We start from the raw sequence: 18270 nt of genomic DNA on the forward strand, positions 1-18270 counted from the left end.
GCGGTTATAATTGGTATGGCTGTAACTGACACAGGTGTCAATTATTGTATGAACCATATACTGGGCCTCGCACAAATATATGTATATGTATATATATATATATTTGATTCAGGTATGTTGACCCAGGGTGATATCTAAAACCCACAGGACACCGGCCCTTGAGGCCTGGAGTTCCCCACCCCTGCCTTAGAACTAGACTCGATTCACAAAATTTATAGTAGCGTATTCGTAGGAGAGCTATTCAGTCTTTGCATTCATGTTGTTCTAGTTCTGTGGTCCCCTGGTTCACTATGGCCCAGAACCAAGTGATTCTGCAGATCCACTTTGCCCACAATAAAACCACACAAAAACAGAAGTAGATATATATGAAAAGGAAAAAACAAACAAACACACTTGGCTTTCAATTATAAACTTGCAGTTTATTTCTACTGATGGATGTTTTAGGCATCTACAAATACTGTGTTAGATTCCCGTGTCACAAAATGTTGGAATTCTGCTTTAATGTAGTCATTTGACTGATGCGATATTCACTCTAGTCTTCCCAAGGGACATTATCTCACACGTGACATATTTTAAGTGAAGTAAAAGTCTGATCTATAGTTCAGTCATCTGGCAGTGAATGCAGATTAAAACAAACACAAAGATTTGCAGCTTCTGTGTAACCCAGGTCCTCTAGGTCTCCTGGTCCTCCTGCAAAATGTCAAACAGAGCTGCTGTGAGTTAACAGACAATGGAAATATCAGGTTCTCTGAGCTACAAGTAACAACCCTGCATCCTCTTTCAGTCTGGCATAGCTGAGGTCACAAATTATTAACAGTCACATACGGTAGATGAATACTGTAGGCAGGTGAGGCACAAGTTGTAAATGTCTGGTCTGGTCATAGGGATGGGGGCCGAGGATTACCTAGTGACAATGAAAATATCCTTTATGGTTTTTCCTCCGCAGCAAACACATGGTGGAGTGCAAGTTTTATGAGACACCATACAGAACTGAACGGGCATGGTCCTGCCTTGCTATTGGCTGTAGACTGAAAAAAACCCATTACAGTCTGAGAGCGGTCTCTGTAAAAGAATTACGTTTTTTTTCTTTTTTGTTTTTCTGGTGGAAATCGAGGCAAAACTTTGTAATAGGTGAAGATAATTTAGTGGAACAACTCAGTGAAATCTGACCTTTTACACAAAGTAGTGAACACTGTGATGACAAAACTCGTTTGGAAGTGTTTCTAAATTGTCAGACTTTCAAAGACTGATACAAAGTGAGGGGACAACACAAGCTGAGATACAAATAAAGTAATCCACTAACAGATAAAACGTGGGAAAAACTCCCCTAAACTAAAGAAAAAATAATTATCAGGTAGAGCACACTAGCTCAGGCGTAGCTCAGATTCTGAATGTGGTCTCAGACTATTGTTGTCATGAAGGTGACAGGATGATGTTCCCTATGTAAATTTCTAATTTTAACGCAAGCCTTTCTACATTGCTAGCACTATACATGCTTGAGAATGCATGCAAAAATATTAGAAAATGGTCGAGTAGATGCTTTGAATACACCTGGTACTAATAAAATACTAGACTTTTCACACCAAAACTAAAGCACAAAGTTTGTGACTTTCCCCACAGCGCGACAGAAAACCACACCTCTAAATTGAAGTCTTACGGTATCCATATAAGATGGCTATGTTATTTTTAAAAAGTACAAAAGTAATATTGCTTTTTTTCATGTTTTAATAGACATATTTTACATGGTCTACTGGGCCTGGCTTACTTTGGAATCAACCTCAAGTAATCATTAGAGGAAGTGGACTGACATCATTTCAAGTAAGCTCTTGCTCTGCAGGCTTACTTGTTGTTCCTAGAGTATTTAAAAGTAGAATGGGAGGGAGAGCCTTCAGTTTTCAGGCCCCTCTTCTGTGGAACCAGCTTCCAATTTGGATTCGGGAGACAGACACTATGTCTACTTTCAAGATTAGGCTTAAAACTTTCCTTTTTGCTAAAGCATATAGTTAGGGCTGGATCAGGTGACCCTGAATCCTCCCTTAGTTATGCTGCAATAGACGTAGGCTGCCGGGGATTCCCATGATGCATTGAGTTTTTCCTTTCCAGTCACCTTTCTCACTCACTATGTATTAACAGACCTCTCTGCATTGAATCATATCTGTTATTAACCTCTGTCTCTCTTCCACAGCATGTCTTTTATCCTGTCTTCCTTCTCTCATCCCAACCGGTCGCAGCAGGTGGCTGCCCCTCCCTGAGCCTGGTTCTGCCGGAGGTTTCTTCCTGTTAAAAGGGAGTTTTTCCTTCCCACTGTCGCCAAAGTGCTTGCTCATGGGGGGTCATATGATAGTTGGGTTTTTCTCTGTATCTATGAAGTGCCTTGAGGCGACTTGTTGTGATTTGGCTCTATATAAATAAAATTGAATTGAATTAAGTTAAAACTACCAAGGTTGCCCAACTGTCCACAGGGTTACAACAAATTGGCGGGTATGTGAATGTCTGTATGGAACCACACATCAATAATAATGGATTGGATTTATATAGCGCTTTTCAAGGCACCCAAAGCGCTTTACAATACCACTATTCATTCACTCTCACATTCATACACTGGTGGAGGCAAGCTACAGTTGTAGCCACAGGTGCCCTGGGGCAGACTGACAGAAGCGAGGCTGCCATATTGTGCCAACGGCCCCTCTGGCCAACACCAGTAGGCAAAAGTGTCTTGCCCAAGGACACAACGACCAGGACAGAGAGCCCAGGGATCGAACCGGCGACCTTCCGGTTACAGATACAATTTCCAACCCCCTGAGCCACGGTCGCCCGTTAAAGTTCCCAAGCAGACTCTCACATAGACATGCAGACATGGAAACTGTAAAACTGCAATATAAAGCAAACAAATATTATCCATAGCAATGTTACATAATATATCTATTTTTTTAAACACTGAAGTATGACTCGGTGGCACAGATAAAATATGCTGTCCAGAAAACTTTAAATACAGCTCTTTGTCTATGATAATCTATTCTATAACCAATAAGTGTTTCTCTCTGAAAATAAGACATTAATCTGGTTTGAAGTGGTGAAACTATCTTGTTTGGGCTTTGTTTGTTGTGTGGTTACCACACGTTTTATTTTACTGTTTGAAAATTTACCCTCAGTTCCAATCTTTTCGTTTTCCTGACACTTGTCCATTGGCTCGCTGACTTCCTCTGTCTCTGGCTTTCATCTGCCTTTCTATGTCCAGACCTAGAGTTATGTTCAGCATGGTAACTTGAGGATGACAGTCTCTCTGGGGGCTCAGTTCTCCGTGCTTGGGTGTTCCACTCTGCTCTGGTTTGATGGATGAAATCTTTTTTTGTGTTCTTTGGCAGGTGTGCTGTGGGTAAATGAGAAAACCACCTGACAAAAAGACAGACATTAAGTGAAAAAGGAAATGCTGACATCAGGGAGGAAGTCTCAGGGGTTATCTGATCACGCATAGATGTGAAGTGACCGGAATTTTGAGGTAAACTTAGTAACACAAATAAACAACAGACACAGATTACCCTTAAAATGAGTGTACCCCTGTACAAAGTGGAAAATTTAATAATCATATTCAAGGACACAGTACCTGGTTATTGTGGCCAAATGATGCACAACATATTTTACTGTTAATGGGCACTTGAAGGAGATTCAAATTCAATCGAAACCCTTTCCATCTTTTGGCGAAGCTACTGTCCACTGGCAGTAGGAACTACCACCTGCTTCTCTGTCTTCCTCTCGATTTTACAACTTAATCCACCTTTTGGGTGTGATGCCACCAATTGACTATTGGTTAAGGTTAGAAGTTAGGCTTTGCTGTTTGGCTTACTTGGAACAGGATGAGTGGTCCCATGAGGTGATGGGTGAATTTAAATGACAATTGGAGCAGATGTAATGTTCCCTATGGGATAAATACCAGTAGTGATCATGTGATGGCAGGCTTCCTTAAGTACAACCGAAAAGCTAAAACCAAAAAAGTTGTCAAAAAGTTTCAAAATCAGTTCCAATCAACAATTGTAATTTCTGTATGACTTTGATTATTAAATGTCAGCATGCTAACACTCTGAACATAGCAATCATTACATAAGCCACAGGGCATAGCTCTGTGGTAATTTCCTTGAGTTTTCAAATTTCTTCTACATTTAATGACACAATTCAGTTTTCCCCCAAAGCAGGAGCTAGTTAGTCAGCCTAATGATAAATGAATTTGTGAAAGAATACAAATATAAGTTTGGATGCTTGCTCAACCGTGATGGAGTTTATTCAGGCTATAAAAACTGGATGACATACGTTTTATGTGCTTACCTTCTGGGAGAAACATGTCATACACTCCAAGTTCATGACGTGTAATTGTAATTTTAGGCAGAGGAAAACTTCAGTGTTCATGTTCTCTTTGACTAAAAGGAACATGAATGATCTTGAAATATGAGCTGTGGTTGGTGGTTGGGCATGACTCATAGTATACCGTAATCTACCTCTTTATGAATCACACTGTCTGCTAAGTGAATAAAAGCACAGTTTCTGAGGTGAATCTCGGCCAACTTAAGTAGATGGAAAGATGGAAAGCGTCCTATTACCTGCTGAAAGACTGAATGGAGGAAAAGTCGTATTTGTGAATGTCTCTAACCATCTCTGTGGCAATCAGTCTTTAGTTTTTTGTGTTTTCATGGACTTTATTAAAGGTCATTTTTTATGTAGGTCACTTTTATTCTTTATAGACAAAATCTCAAGTAATATAATCTCACTGAAGAATCAAAATGCAAGTTTACATTTTACTGTCATGTTAAGCATGGCCACTGAACCAAACTGATTTCATGGCATTGTCCAGTGTACAAGGACAGCTGTTAAATACTATTTTTATTTCTCTTATATTTCATTTGCATTGTTTTTGACTGGAAACTAATTTCACCAAAAAATCCAACATCATAGTTTGATTAGATTGTGTTAGTTTCCATTAGCATATTCCATTGTAAATGAAAATGGACACTTGCAAGAAAAAAAAAAGTTTATATCAAGCAGTTAAAACAGAGTGCACAGTTTTGTATGTGCACATAAAAAGCTCTTTTCCACTAGTACGTGTTCAGTTTTTAGCGTTAGGGTTAGGTGGTAGTACCTGGTACCAAGTACTTTTTTAGTACTTGCTTGGCCAGGGTCTTGGAAAATGTGATGTCAGCAGACCGTATGCCACCGATTGGCTAGTCAGTGGTGTCACTTGATGAGTCACGACAGTGCCTCCTTGACGAAAATCAAAATCGGCATTTTTGAAACCCGGTAACGAAGGAAGTGCCTGCACAAAAAGCAATACAATAGTCCCAGAATGAGGCACATGCTCCTTTGTTGTGGCATTCATGTTGCATACAAATGACGGCACGGGACTTTCGGCCGGTTTGCTATAACAACACGCACGTTAAGTGGTACTTGATTGCAATGGAGCAAATCTGAGTTAAGGCAAGTACGTAGTAGTGGAAAAAGGTTAAGAGTGTGTGGTGCAGACATGATAACTTATGCCTGAACATTATAAAAAAAAAAGGCAAAGAATAGAATAGAATAGAATTCAACTTTATTGTCATTGCACATGCACAGGTACAGGGCAACGAAATGCAGTTTGCATAAAGGTATATTATATATTATATATATATAAATGTATATTTTATGAAGTAAAGTGATCAAAAGTGGAAATTGAGGAGCACCATTTGAACATCCACAAATGTACATAAGATGTACTGGTTGAACCACAAAGGATGCATAGCCCACCTCCACAAATCTGCATATGATGGCTTCTGAGCTTGACAACAAAGCCAGCATTTTTTTTTTTTTAAGAAATCAGTGCTTACTCTTCTAAAGCTCCTTGAGGTTGAGAATACAACCCCCATGGGACTAAAGACAAGACAGTTTCTTGTGTCCCAGTAACCTATATTTGTTTATGAAATACTATATTTAGACTAGATTCACTTTCATTTGCAATGTTAATGAGTGGATCAACCCCCACATCACAACAGTCCTTTGCAGATTTGTCTGAGTTGTGTGTAGCATGTGCATTTGTAAAAGAAAAATGTGGCCATACTCAGTGACTTTAGAGTAAAATTGCATAGGTAAATGTTCATAAACCCCATCAGTGCTAGAAAAAAAAAACATGATACTGTACCATCATAAGATGACAACAGAGACAACGGAAGGTACTCAGGATCACTGAGCATTAGTCAAAAGTAACATAAGTAACTGAGAGCAGCTCTAAATCTTACATGGACATGTGTTGTGTGGTTCAACAGAGTCAGCAGTGATGTGATAGGTAAAAGCCAAAGGGATAAAGGGAAAAACTACTGAAGTTATTTTTTATTATTCATCCTCGTGTATCTTTTCTCCAAGCCACATGTCCTGTGACGTGCTGAAATACAGTATACAACATCTTCATCTTTTTAGGGAGCATAATTAAGTTGTTCCAGTTATTTCTTTGTAAGAAAAGGCAATGAGGGGCGTAATATCTTCAAAAGACAATTTAATTTCTACTGTCAGCAAAGCCAGCATTGAGGTGTCTGTCACAGGCATAACATGCCAATAATCTTCCTTAGAACCTCCCATTCCCTGACCATGTTCAATCAATTTTCAAATTCCCACTGGCTACAGATAAAAACATTTGCCCCAGTCTAATGCCTTTCATTCATTTTAATGAGTTTCTGAGATGTGAGCATCTGTCTCCCCTAATTTCTCCTCCCCACACAGTTAACTTGTTTGGCAGTAAACAGCAAATGCCATTTTCAATACAACTTGATCTCATCTGGTGGCGAGAACAAGGCAAAAAAAACCCCCCATATTCTCAATATTTGGGTACACATCGAATATGTTGTTTCAGGTCGCTATACATTGTATATAGGCACCCTACATAAAATGTATTTCACTATACAGTCTCTAAATTTCACTTTCTGTAGCTCAGGACATAAAGCAGGTCACCTACTGATTGGAAGGTTGGTGGTTTGATCCCTGGCTCCTCCAATCTGTGTGTCAAGTATCCCTTGGCAAGATACTAACCCCAAGTTGCTCTCTGATGCATCCATTGGAGTATGAATGTGTGTGAATATTGTTAGAAAGCACTCAGGTTAAAGAAAGGGCTGGTGTGATTGGGTGAGTGTGGCAAGTTATAGAGTGCTTTGAGTACGCCAGGAGAGTAGAAAAGCGCTATATAAGAATCAGTCCATTTACCACTTTCACTAGACTGGAGCAAGCTGCTGTTACAGCTTTTGATGTTTTAAACACATTGTTTTACCAGTACAGTGCGAGACCCAAAGAACCAGTAAGTAGAACATGTTTGTGAAGTATCTAGATAGATATTCCTGTATGAGGTGATTTTTCAAAATGCAACCACAGAAAGTTATCATGAAGTGGCAGATCAAAGTTACAGAGATGCTGAGGCAAAATTCACAAATCACAGCTTGTATTTCAAGATCATTCATGTTCCTTTTAGTCAAACTCTCGTTAATCATACGCATAATAACTAAGAAACTGAAGAAGAGCAATACATTTTTGCATACAACATTCATTTATATCTATATGTGGAAATGGCTGCGTGTCACATTCTAAAACCAATGAAATGCCATATGTTGGGACCTAGTTGTTGTGCTTTGCCTCTGTTCATGCTCAAAGGGGTTGGACAAGGTCCAAGACTGCTGGGTGGTAAATCTGAATCAGGCCAGAAATCCAGTTTGATTCAAAGTTACTTCCAGATTCTTTGATACCTGTTTGGATTTAGGAAATAAATCTTAAAATCAGAACTTTTTGATTGGTTTTTGAGAACATTTTTCTTATTTCTTACTGTCATGTTCGAGTAAGAAACAGTCTTCCTAAAACTGGAGTCAGAAAACTCAAATGCCATTATTATCTAAAATGCAGTTGTGTAGCATTTGTTTTTCTTGACCTCACTGAGACCTTAAAAAGCAGACTTGTCTATGCTTTTTATCAATCCCTTACCAAATGCAATTTTTATGCAATTAATTAACACATAACCACACACTTTTTTTTAAACTCCAGAGCTCCTTGACCTGAAATGGCACAGTCTTTGAAGAACCCTCTTAGTGAATCAAATGTGGTGAAGTACAGTGGAGAACATTGAGAACATTGTCTACTGACACATTTTTATTAAGCTATTATTTATAGTAGTAGTATTTGCTGGGAAGTTTCTTTTAAATATCCTCTCTGGACTGGGAGGGTGATAAGGTGGATTGCCTCATCCATAGGTTGTTTATTTTGGTGTTATAGTTGGGGGGCTGTTTGGAGATGTTTTATCATTAATGTGAAAATTAGCTTTGGGCCTATGGGATTAAAAAATGTTTGGGAGAGCCAATTGATGTTCCACTGAAATTAGTATTTCTTACAAACACTGTGTATTAGTATTTCCTGATCATTTCAAACCACTTCAAGGTCACTTTAAATCATTCAACTGTAAATTGTAAATTTAAAGTGTATATTTATTTCTTGCTCTTCTTATATTTATTGTTGTCTTTTTGCACTTACAACCCAGTATCACAGCAAAGAAGTATCAGGAAAGGCCTTTACACACCAAATGTGTAAAATCCTTGCAAGTATTTCATTCATGAAAAATATTTTTTGGACTCACCAATTCTTAATGCAGATGTTAACATTAACTGTGCAATTTTGCTGGACGGATTTGTGTCATTTATTTTTTCAAACAAAGCTCGATTTTCATATCCAAATAAACAGATCTGACCAATCAGACCACTGCATTTTGCAACAAGTGGGCAAATACTTTCAAACATTCACATCGGTACTCAATATAAAATGATATGGAAATGGTAAAATAATACTATTTTACCTCAGGCACACACCTAGATACTGCTTCAGGTTAACCGGTTCTCTGAAATTAGTTCTTCCTCCTCAGATGTGGTCCTAACTCTGATAACAAGAGCTCAAATTGCCCCACTGACATCCTGAAATATGTAGGAAAGCATTCATGATACAGAATTTCCCCACAGGGATCAATATAAGTATACATTATTATTATTATTAGATTCAACTCTTGGATCAAACCATGAAATTCTCCCTGCTGCTGCTTCCCATGAGAATTGGACAAACCAAGAATGTCTGTTTCTGTCTTTCCTTGCTTAGAAACATCAGAACCAACTCATCGTCTCTTGATGTTGACTTTATTTTTTCAAATGCAAAATGTTCAGTGTGTATATCCATGATGTGACACAACAACTTTGGATCAGAAATTATTCACAATTTTGTCTCACAACACACTGGTATTGCTCCTCAATAATATTAAAAAAAAATTTCTATGTGCATATTTTACAAATGTGTAGAGGATCTTAAAATACTGGTGAGTTGAAGCTAGTTGTTTGTACACTTGTGTGTGTGTGTGTGTGTGTGTGTGTGTTTGTGTGTATGAGTGGGAGAGTGAAATTTGACCTTACCTTCACAATGAAGAACATCAGTAGAGGTGTGTAACATGATAGATGCAATCCCCTCACTGCAATGCCTACAGATTAGCCAGGCCTTTTTGACAGCCAGGTTTCTGTTGTAATGACTGTGTGGATTAATGAACCAGTTTAGCCATTCATCACATCAAAGAGAAAAAAGCTCTATGATCCACAGGCCAAGTTACAAAAAGAAATCAAAGCAACAGAAGCGCATCCACATCAATGTGTCAGACGTATAATAATGCAAACCTGATTTAGTTACACAGAATACAGGTTTTTATTGTAGGTTTATAGGACATAATGAAACCTTATCCACTGATATTAAAAGATCTTGTTAGTGGCCTAACAAAGCAACAAATTAAAGTTTTTATTCATGAACAGGTAAAAAAAAATATTAAGTGCAAGCTGGGGGCAGATACTGTTGCATGTTTTAAGCAATGCGTTATAGAAAACATTCATAAACCTTTAAATGTTACCCCTCAGATAAGTTTTACAGTTTTTTCTGTTAAAACCTCTTTTATGTAGGTGTTCCAAAATAAATCCAAACAAGAGCTTGATGCAAATCTTACCCAAATACACTCTAGATGAGTTGCCAGTAATTTGGTATTAAGCGGTTAAGAGGCCAGGATACACCAAGCGCTTTGCAAAAAAGTGACATATTCAGAAGAATTTGAAAACAAAATAAAGTTGACATCAAGCAGTGATGAGCTGGTTGTGATGTTTGATGTGATGTTTCTAAACAAGAAACAGAAGAAACAGATTCAGAGTTCACCCAGATCACACGAGAAATCAGCAGGGAGAAATTCATGGTTTGATCCAGGAGTTGAAGCTGTATCATAAATTTTGTCCAAATTTCAGGATGCCAGTGGGGCAGTTTGAGCTGTGATTGGCAGGGTTGGGACCACATCTGAGGAGGCAGAGAAATCATTTTAGAGATCCAATTGACCAGCAGCGCCTAGCTGTGTGTCTGAGGTAAAATAGCATTATTTTACTGTATGTGTATTCAGGACCGGTGCACATTTTGAGCTACACTGCACTTGTTGCCAAATGCAGTGGTCTGATTGGTCAGATCTGTTTATTTAGCAAATACTGAGCCTGGTTTAAAAAAAAAGAAGAAGTCACAAATAATCCAGTGAAATAATCACACAGATTTTATGCTTCACACACACTGGTGTGTGAAGGTCATGAGGCAACCAGCAACTTTTTGGAAAAGGGAAATGTAAATAGCATTTGATGTTGTTTGGAAAGTAATTTTCATTATTCTCTTGAAATTAATTTATTCATTAATTAAATTACAGCCTGTGATTGCACAGGGGCTAGACGCATCACTGGTGTCTTGGATATCATGACAAATTTCGTTTCAGAACAGATGTGGTTTCTCGAATCAAACATTGGTCATAAATTGATCAGTAATGTCATGGAATTCTGAAATTGTGCCCCCTTAAGAACTGAATGCATGAAACCCCTGATTACAGAATACTCCCAGATTATCTTTTCTGCTACACAAGTTGAGAGCGTGCAGCTGTAATCACTAAAGAATGAGCACCACCACTGTGCAGCAAACACAGGGGACATCTGTCATTCAGATGAGGATAAATGTAGGTCACCCTTCCTTGTGTCTTTGCTGAGCAGGGCCTGATTAAAGCAGCAACCTATGACCTAAGGACTCACCCGACACTGCCAAGTTACACAACATTTTTTAATATATGCATATATATATGTGTTTATATATTTATTTTTTTATACCGCATGATTAGATGTTCTTTCGAGAACTCTTGCCCTGTGCCTTGCAGACTCTTTCCACACTCTCACTCGGAGAGAATTGGAGAGATTGGATTACTCAACTGTCAGTCAATCATATGAGTGTTGATGCAATCACACCATGAAATGTCCCCAAACAGATGGCCAGTCACCACCACATGCGCACACCCCCACCCTCTGTCAGTAAAACACTCTAAGCTCCTTAGAATTTTTTTAACCATGCTTATCACTAATTTGTGTATTTTTGTGAAAGCAATCACAGTCATATTTCTGCACTGATGATGATGCTAACGACACCTCCTTTTGTTTATAAATTAACAGCTATCATTCCCATTAGTTTACATCTTTCACATCTCATGCAACAGATGAGAAATGCGCAAGCATGTCTCAATGAGTTCATGAATCCATGGCTGCGCTTAAGACAATAGCATGCCAGGGGGCTAAGTGCTGGGTGTATTTTGGGGCAGGGCGGCAACCCCAACGCTGGGCCCGACAGGCAGTGGAGGAGGAGGTTGAGCCAGAGCAGGTGTCTCGGCTGACATCTGCTTCAGTTCACTGGGGAAACACAAGCACCCTGCAGCTACAGCACTGACAGTGCCCTGGCTACATATGACCAAGGTAGAATCTTTCCACTTCTTCTTGTTGTTTTTGATTTATCATCCAGAGGATGTAGTCTCTTTTCCTTAAGAATTGTGTTTTTTTTCTCTCCTTTGTTTATATAACATTAATGATTCATGTGGTAAAATTAGACTGTTGTGTGAACATGTGACTTTGCACTGGATAATTTTTTCTCTACTTTTTCTTGCTTCTTACACTTTTCTATATTCTATGTTCAGTTTTTAAGCTTAATCCATGAGAAAAACAGGACGTATTTATGTCAGGGCATTAAGGGGATTCGACCCAGATCTCTTACAGACATTAAAGAAAGAAATCGTTGGATCTTCAGTCTCATGTAATATTGATGCTGTCGTGTTTACTCATCAACCCACTTTCCTCCTGAATCTAATCAAGCTGACAACACAAACCCACAAAGCTGTTGATTCAAAAGCGCTATCGATCCAAGTTTGGGTTCCATTGACCCAAGTGCATTTTTAAAGACTTTGTAGTGTAATCAAAGGCTCTGTGGACAGGCTCTCTTCTCTATGACCTGAGCTCTGCAGACATATAATATATTTTGCCCCTATAGGTCATATACAGCCCAGATTGCCTTATTCTGTGCATTTCTCATGATCAGACATTGATTTCCCCTTGTGCTTCTCAGACAATGGATGATGATGATGATAAGACTAGGATATCATGGCAAGTGTGGAGGAGGATGATCTGCTGAGACAGGTTTATGCTGAATTGAGGATGGGGAGGTGGAGATGGTGTTGGTGCTAGTGGGGGTGTCTGACAGCAGTATCTGATAGAAATTCTGAGCATGCACTGGGGTGATGGTGAATCCCAGTCCATATGCGTCCTGTAAATAAAAGAAGCATTATCACAGTAATCTAACCTATTTCCAGAACTCCACATTTCATGAAAAATAAACATGCAGCAGTTCTGATCTCTGCTCCTTTGCATATATTTTATGATCAGGGCAATTTTAGTAAGCCCTGCCAGAAATTGCACTGACTTATTTTGCAGCTAGTACTGTATATGTTTTTCTCTTTCCAACGATTTGCTCTTTTGCCCTTGTGTTCGAGGCATAATTTTATTCTGCTCACACACTCTCCCTTTCCAGCCAAGAAATTGCCATTGTTTATCTCACAGCAGCCAATAAGCTCCTGTAAAAAACAAAAATGTCAGGAGGTGAAATTGATCCTGGGTCATAGATGCTTTGTCCATTTTGACATATTTAGTCATCTTTCTGGGACTGAGGTATAGATGTCTGGGCAACACCTCCTGATCATAGCCTGGGTTTATTGGCAGTAAACCTGCATGGTTGGATCTTTGAATGTGTCAGCTTACATTTGAGCATTTCATATTTAAAGAAGGTACATATATATGTATGTGCATATATATTTATATATGTATCTTGATGGTAAAGACACTGAAAGGCCTTATTAGTGATGTAAACTTTCAAAGAAGTCTAGTACCTCATTAACTTGTTAACATTACATTGAATCATCAATGGGGACAATCCCTGGATTTGTAAACTTGAAAAGCGGTGCTTTTTGTAGCCTTGTGATTTGGACTTTAAAGAGACCAGCACTCCACAAAGGTAATTAAATAGGCAAAACATTTTGTAACTGAATGTGTTGGTACAAAATCAAACCTTTTAAACCCTTGTACTGCTGCTAGGTCACCTGAGAATTATCTGAGGTAAGAGTTGGGTTTAGCTTTAGTCACAAACTAAATAATCCAAACTGAAAAAACTTCAAAAACCATATCATGTTTCAAATCATGTCTGAAACAATTTGGAATGACAGTTTTTCTGACTTAACAGAAACCCTATACCTGTTTCCAGATGGATCATCAATGATCTTGGGGATGTTAAAAGGTTAAAAAAAGAATCAAAAGTGGGCATCAATTATCTCTATGAAATATTTTTATTAAGTACTGTCTTACTGACCACTCAAGACTGGATCTACCTGGCCAGTCAGCCTAACATATTTCACTGGATTGCAGAAGAAAACTGCCGCACCAAAACGGAAGCCAAGATGTTTTTTTCCCTGTGAAATGATAGTGCTAACCTCTGAACAGATTATATTATTAAATAAACATAAAAAAATGTACTTTGCACCTACCTTGCATCTTAAGATGTAGAAGAAACAATACAAATCGGAACATAAATGGGAACATAAATTTACATTTTTGGCTGTCAAGAAGGACAATGTTACCCTAGAAAGTTGATTTTATTTATCTGAAGGCAGTGTTTTCAGAAGTTATGTTGAGGCCCAGTAATCAGCTCTAATGTATTATTGGAGAGACTAAAATTGACTTTTGCTATCCATTTTTGTACAGTAAAAGTCCAAAATTATTGTCTGTTTGTGGGAGAATCCCAGCTAGAGGGCTTTTGTACCAGCAGCTGTAGCCTCATAATTATCTGCATGACTGAGCGTTCATGCAACAAAATGCTGAAAATAAATGACTTAGTGGCACTCGAGATGGGTTGTATTAATCAATAAACACATTTATAATACATGTTTAGCCTTTTTTGACTGGGGATTCGTGGCTTCTTTGTTTCTGTTGTTCTATTAAAAAATGCAAAGAATTTTTCAAACAGTGCAAAATTCTTGATAGAGCAGTGTTATATATAATAGATGAACCTACATAACTGGGCTTGTGAGTATGGTATAAAGAAGTACATATTTTTTGCAGCTGCCAGGTGTGGAACAGTTCACTGCACCATCCATATACTTGGTAAATACTGTTATAGGGGGTGTCTAACAGCCGTGTTTGTGGAGACACGGGTCCCTCCAGCCTGAAGTCACTGATGATCTGGCATCAGCCTGTCTGGGAACAGGATTAGTGGGTGAATATGGAGGTAAGGACTTGTAGATAGATCAGCGGCCACTAACTGAGCCACACATGCAAACAAGCGCATTATCAACAGGACTAATTTAGCTACATTACTGAGCACATGTCTGCAGTAGATCGATGTGCTGTTTAATTCCCTTCATGCAGATCCTAGAATATGATGTGATTGGTACAAGAATATAAGTTATAGGTAAGCTGATCAACTCGTATAGTAAACAGAGAATCCCTCTCATTGATGGTCGTATTCTGCAGCAATTGTCTTTGTGGAACAAATTTAGTCTATATTGGCAGCAGCTATTTAATCCAATAGAGCTTTGCTTTTATGGCAATATTATTGTTCAGAACAGTCGCCTCCTGCATTTAAGATTTTGCTCAAGTCATTATCATTTTGTTGTTACAGAAAGTCCACATTAGCTTTAATCCTTCTTATGAGAAATCCAAATAACCGTCTAGCTGGGATATAGCTTAATTAGATGGGATACTGAACGCGTATACACCCTATCCTATTAAGTTCTGGATTTTGCAGTCTTTGTTAATTGAGTTCAAACATAAGCTTGTTTTGAATTCTGGTCAGACTAAGTGTATGCTGTTTCAATACATTTTTCAGCATTATTTTACGTAGTTATTTGTCAGCTATAAATGTAAATACAATTATGATTGTAGATAAAATGTAATGTAAAAAAAATAAAATTGCATTAAAAGCAGTTTCTCAATGAATATATTCAAAAATCAATAACTAAATTTTTCCTTTAGTTCTTTTTTTGGCTTTTTCTTAAAATTTCATCCCTAATAAAGCAATGTAATTATTATCCCATCTAGACCCAAATGTGAAATACTACTAACTGTGTTTAGTCTCTGTTTTGGCCTCCAGCAACACTGTTTAATGGATTGGTATTATTGTGCAATGCTCCTGCTCAGAGCCTATGCACAGCTTTGCAGGCTGTTGCCTATATGGTGGAGTTGTTTAATGTCACCAGGTAACAAAATGTGAAATACGCAGTCTGTGGGCTACTGTAGTCTTGTTTGTGCTGCTCTTGGGTTTTCAGCCAGTTTTGGAAATAGAAATTATAATATATAAAGACTTTCTCTATAGTGAAGTGAAACTTAATGTCAAAAACAATAGACACTGTGGATATTGTTTCTCGGGGTGTTTCTAGAGAGTTTATCCAATGTTGTCCATCCAACTTGCAAAGTTAAACCAGAAATACTGTGAAAACATACTTAACTGTACTGTGAAATAATTTTTGATTTTTGCTGGACATCAAAACTTGCATCCAGAGATTTTAAAATGACGTGATGTGTACCTCCAGAGGTAGGTCCGTTTGACCTTTGACCCTTGTAGGATCAATTGTCTCCTCTAACCTGTTTAAACTGGGAGAAGGTCATGTCCCTTAGAGACACATGGTGGTTACAACCTTGACCTTGTGTAACACAGCCACCTCATCTGAGTGCCTTGATGTATATTTAGGTGTGTTTCAACAGTTATTTGCTTTTGGGTCATCACCAAAGAATGCACTAAGTGAAGTTTGTCATCAAAGTGTTTTCAAAATCTTTTGAGTGCACAAGAGGAAGGATGAAAGAGGAAGGTTAAATGGGGGATGAAAAATGCCATTAGCAAAGCCTGTTTAAGGATGGAGCTCCATAGCTGATACACACACACACACACACACACATGCATGGCTGTAAATACACATGCACAATGCCCTTCCGGCAGGCAGATATTCAGGAGATTTAGTTCCTTTTGAATATGTAATGAGTTTAACATGCATGATGAGCCGCTGGTTGATTCCTGGTGAAGCAGCTGTGATCCACACAGCACATTCAGGATTATCTGCCACCAAAGATAACGACAAGAACAAAGCCAGGGAGAGCGCTGCAGGCAGAGGAAGCCCTCGCTCTTCAGCAGCGAGTCCCTCATGGCTTATTTGATTGGAGAATTTCCCCCACATTACCTTTGCATGCCTCTAGGCTGGGGTCCCCTTTTGGGGGTGGGCAGCCTTGGGGGAGGCAATGTTGGCTGTGGAGGCAACAAAGCATTAGCAAATATTGTTCTTTGAATGATTCTGTTAAAAATAGAACAAAACTTCTTAGAGCTCTGCTTTCCATCAATTCAATCCACCCAATAGACTGAAGAGCCATGCAGCTCAATAGTATGTAATCTGTAGAGAGGTCTTTGGGAATTTAGTTTAATTCTATAGTAGTAGCCAGATTCTAACTACCTAACAGACCTACAATCTCATCTGCAACATGTGTGCTTTGATTGAGATGTGCATGTTAGCAAAAAAGCAATTGTGCAAAAAGTTACAGCTCTCATATATGTTCAGGGTCCTGCAACATACCTGGTTCCACAGTATTCTAACCTTCCCTAATAATGTCATCAAGCATTAGTATTATATATGTTGGCACTGTTTGGTGTTGCGCATAGACAGTAACATATTAGCTATTGTTTTGTGTTTAGTGTTGATTATTTTGTATTGTTGGCTCTAGTACCTAAGGTACCAGACTCCCATTGATCACCCTGATCAATTATCTTGAAGATGAAGTGTTTTAAGTGGGAAGTTATTGTAGAAAAGCACAACTTCCATTCCATTTACTATTTTTAGTCCCTATAACACAAAAAAGAGACACATCAGTCAACAATAATTTATGATGGCTAATTCTGGCATTTAGATAATGCAAGGATAACTGCTGGCCTACAAAACACATTTCATAAACTCAACTGTTGTGTACTTTTTTACTATTAGTTTAATAGTTTTAGCCTTAACCTATAATATAATACGCATCCATCCATTCTCTAGTTAGAGAGAGGCTGGTTACACCTTGGACAGGTCACCAGTCTGTCACAGGGCTAAAACATAGAAACCTATCCCCACTAACTGCATGTCTTTGGACTGCGGGAGGAAGCCGGAGCACCCAGAGAGAACCCACGCAAATACGGGGAGAACACGCAAACTCCACAAAGAAAGAATGTTACATAGACTATCATAGTCCACTTGTAAATCAGATCCAAAGTAGCGATTATGGAATAAAAGAGTTATTATAAAGTCATACATCTGAAGCAATAATGTTTGTAATAAAGCTACCTTTCAAAAATGTAATAACATGAATCAATATTTTAACACTCTGTACACTTTATTACATATCTCCGTACAGTTTTTATACATATTTCCATACATTGTTGCCTGTATATATGAACTTCAGTTGGTTATGTATATAGGATTACTTTGTGTCTTCCTTTTATATTTCATATTCCCCTTGCTATAAGAGCTGTGTAACACCCAAATTTCTAATTCATGGGCTAAGAAAAGTCTATTCTATTCTATTCTAATATTAGTCACTGTAAATTTTGTATTTAAAAAAAAAATCCATAAAAAATGAAGACAGGAAATTCCGTGCACTTCCTGGTACTTTACAATGTATTCTTACAGATTTTTATTCAGTTTACTTAGGATGCCATTACTGATCAGACTGGACCTACAGTGAGCCTAGCTTTCCTCTTGTGCACGCATCATTTCATTTATTTATTGACTAGTAAATAGTAAAATGTAGATGCATTTATTATGGAATCCAGGAGTGGATAAATAAATGTGGAGTACAGGAG

General features: G+C 38.2%; 1 long non-coding RNA gene across 1 annotated transcript; it reads left to right on the plus strand.

Annotated features, from left to right (window-relative positions):
- Positions 1-247: 247 nt before the first annotated feature.
- Positions 248-17877, plus strand: LOC120745253. The gene is made up of 3 exons (XR_005698598.1): positions 248-258; positions 14435-14438; positions 17529-17877. It is a non-coding gene; the product is annotated as an uncharacterized LOC120745253 (long non-coding RNA).
- The last annotated feature ends 393 nt before the right edge of the window (positions 17878-18270 follow it).

The sequence above is a fragment of the Simochromis diagramma genome, unplaced genomic scaffold, assembly GCF_900408965.1.
Source record: "Simochromis diagramma unplaced genomic scaffold, fSimDia1.1 OVJJ01000159.1, whole genome shotgun sequence".
Taxonomy (NCBI): Eukaryota; Metazoa; Chordata; class Actinopteri; order Cichliformes; family Cichlidae; genus Simochromis; species Simochromis diagramma.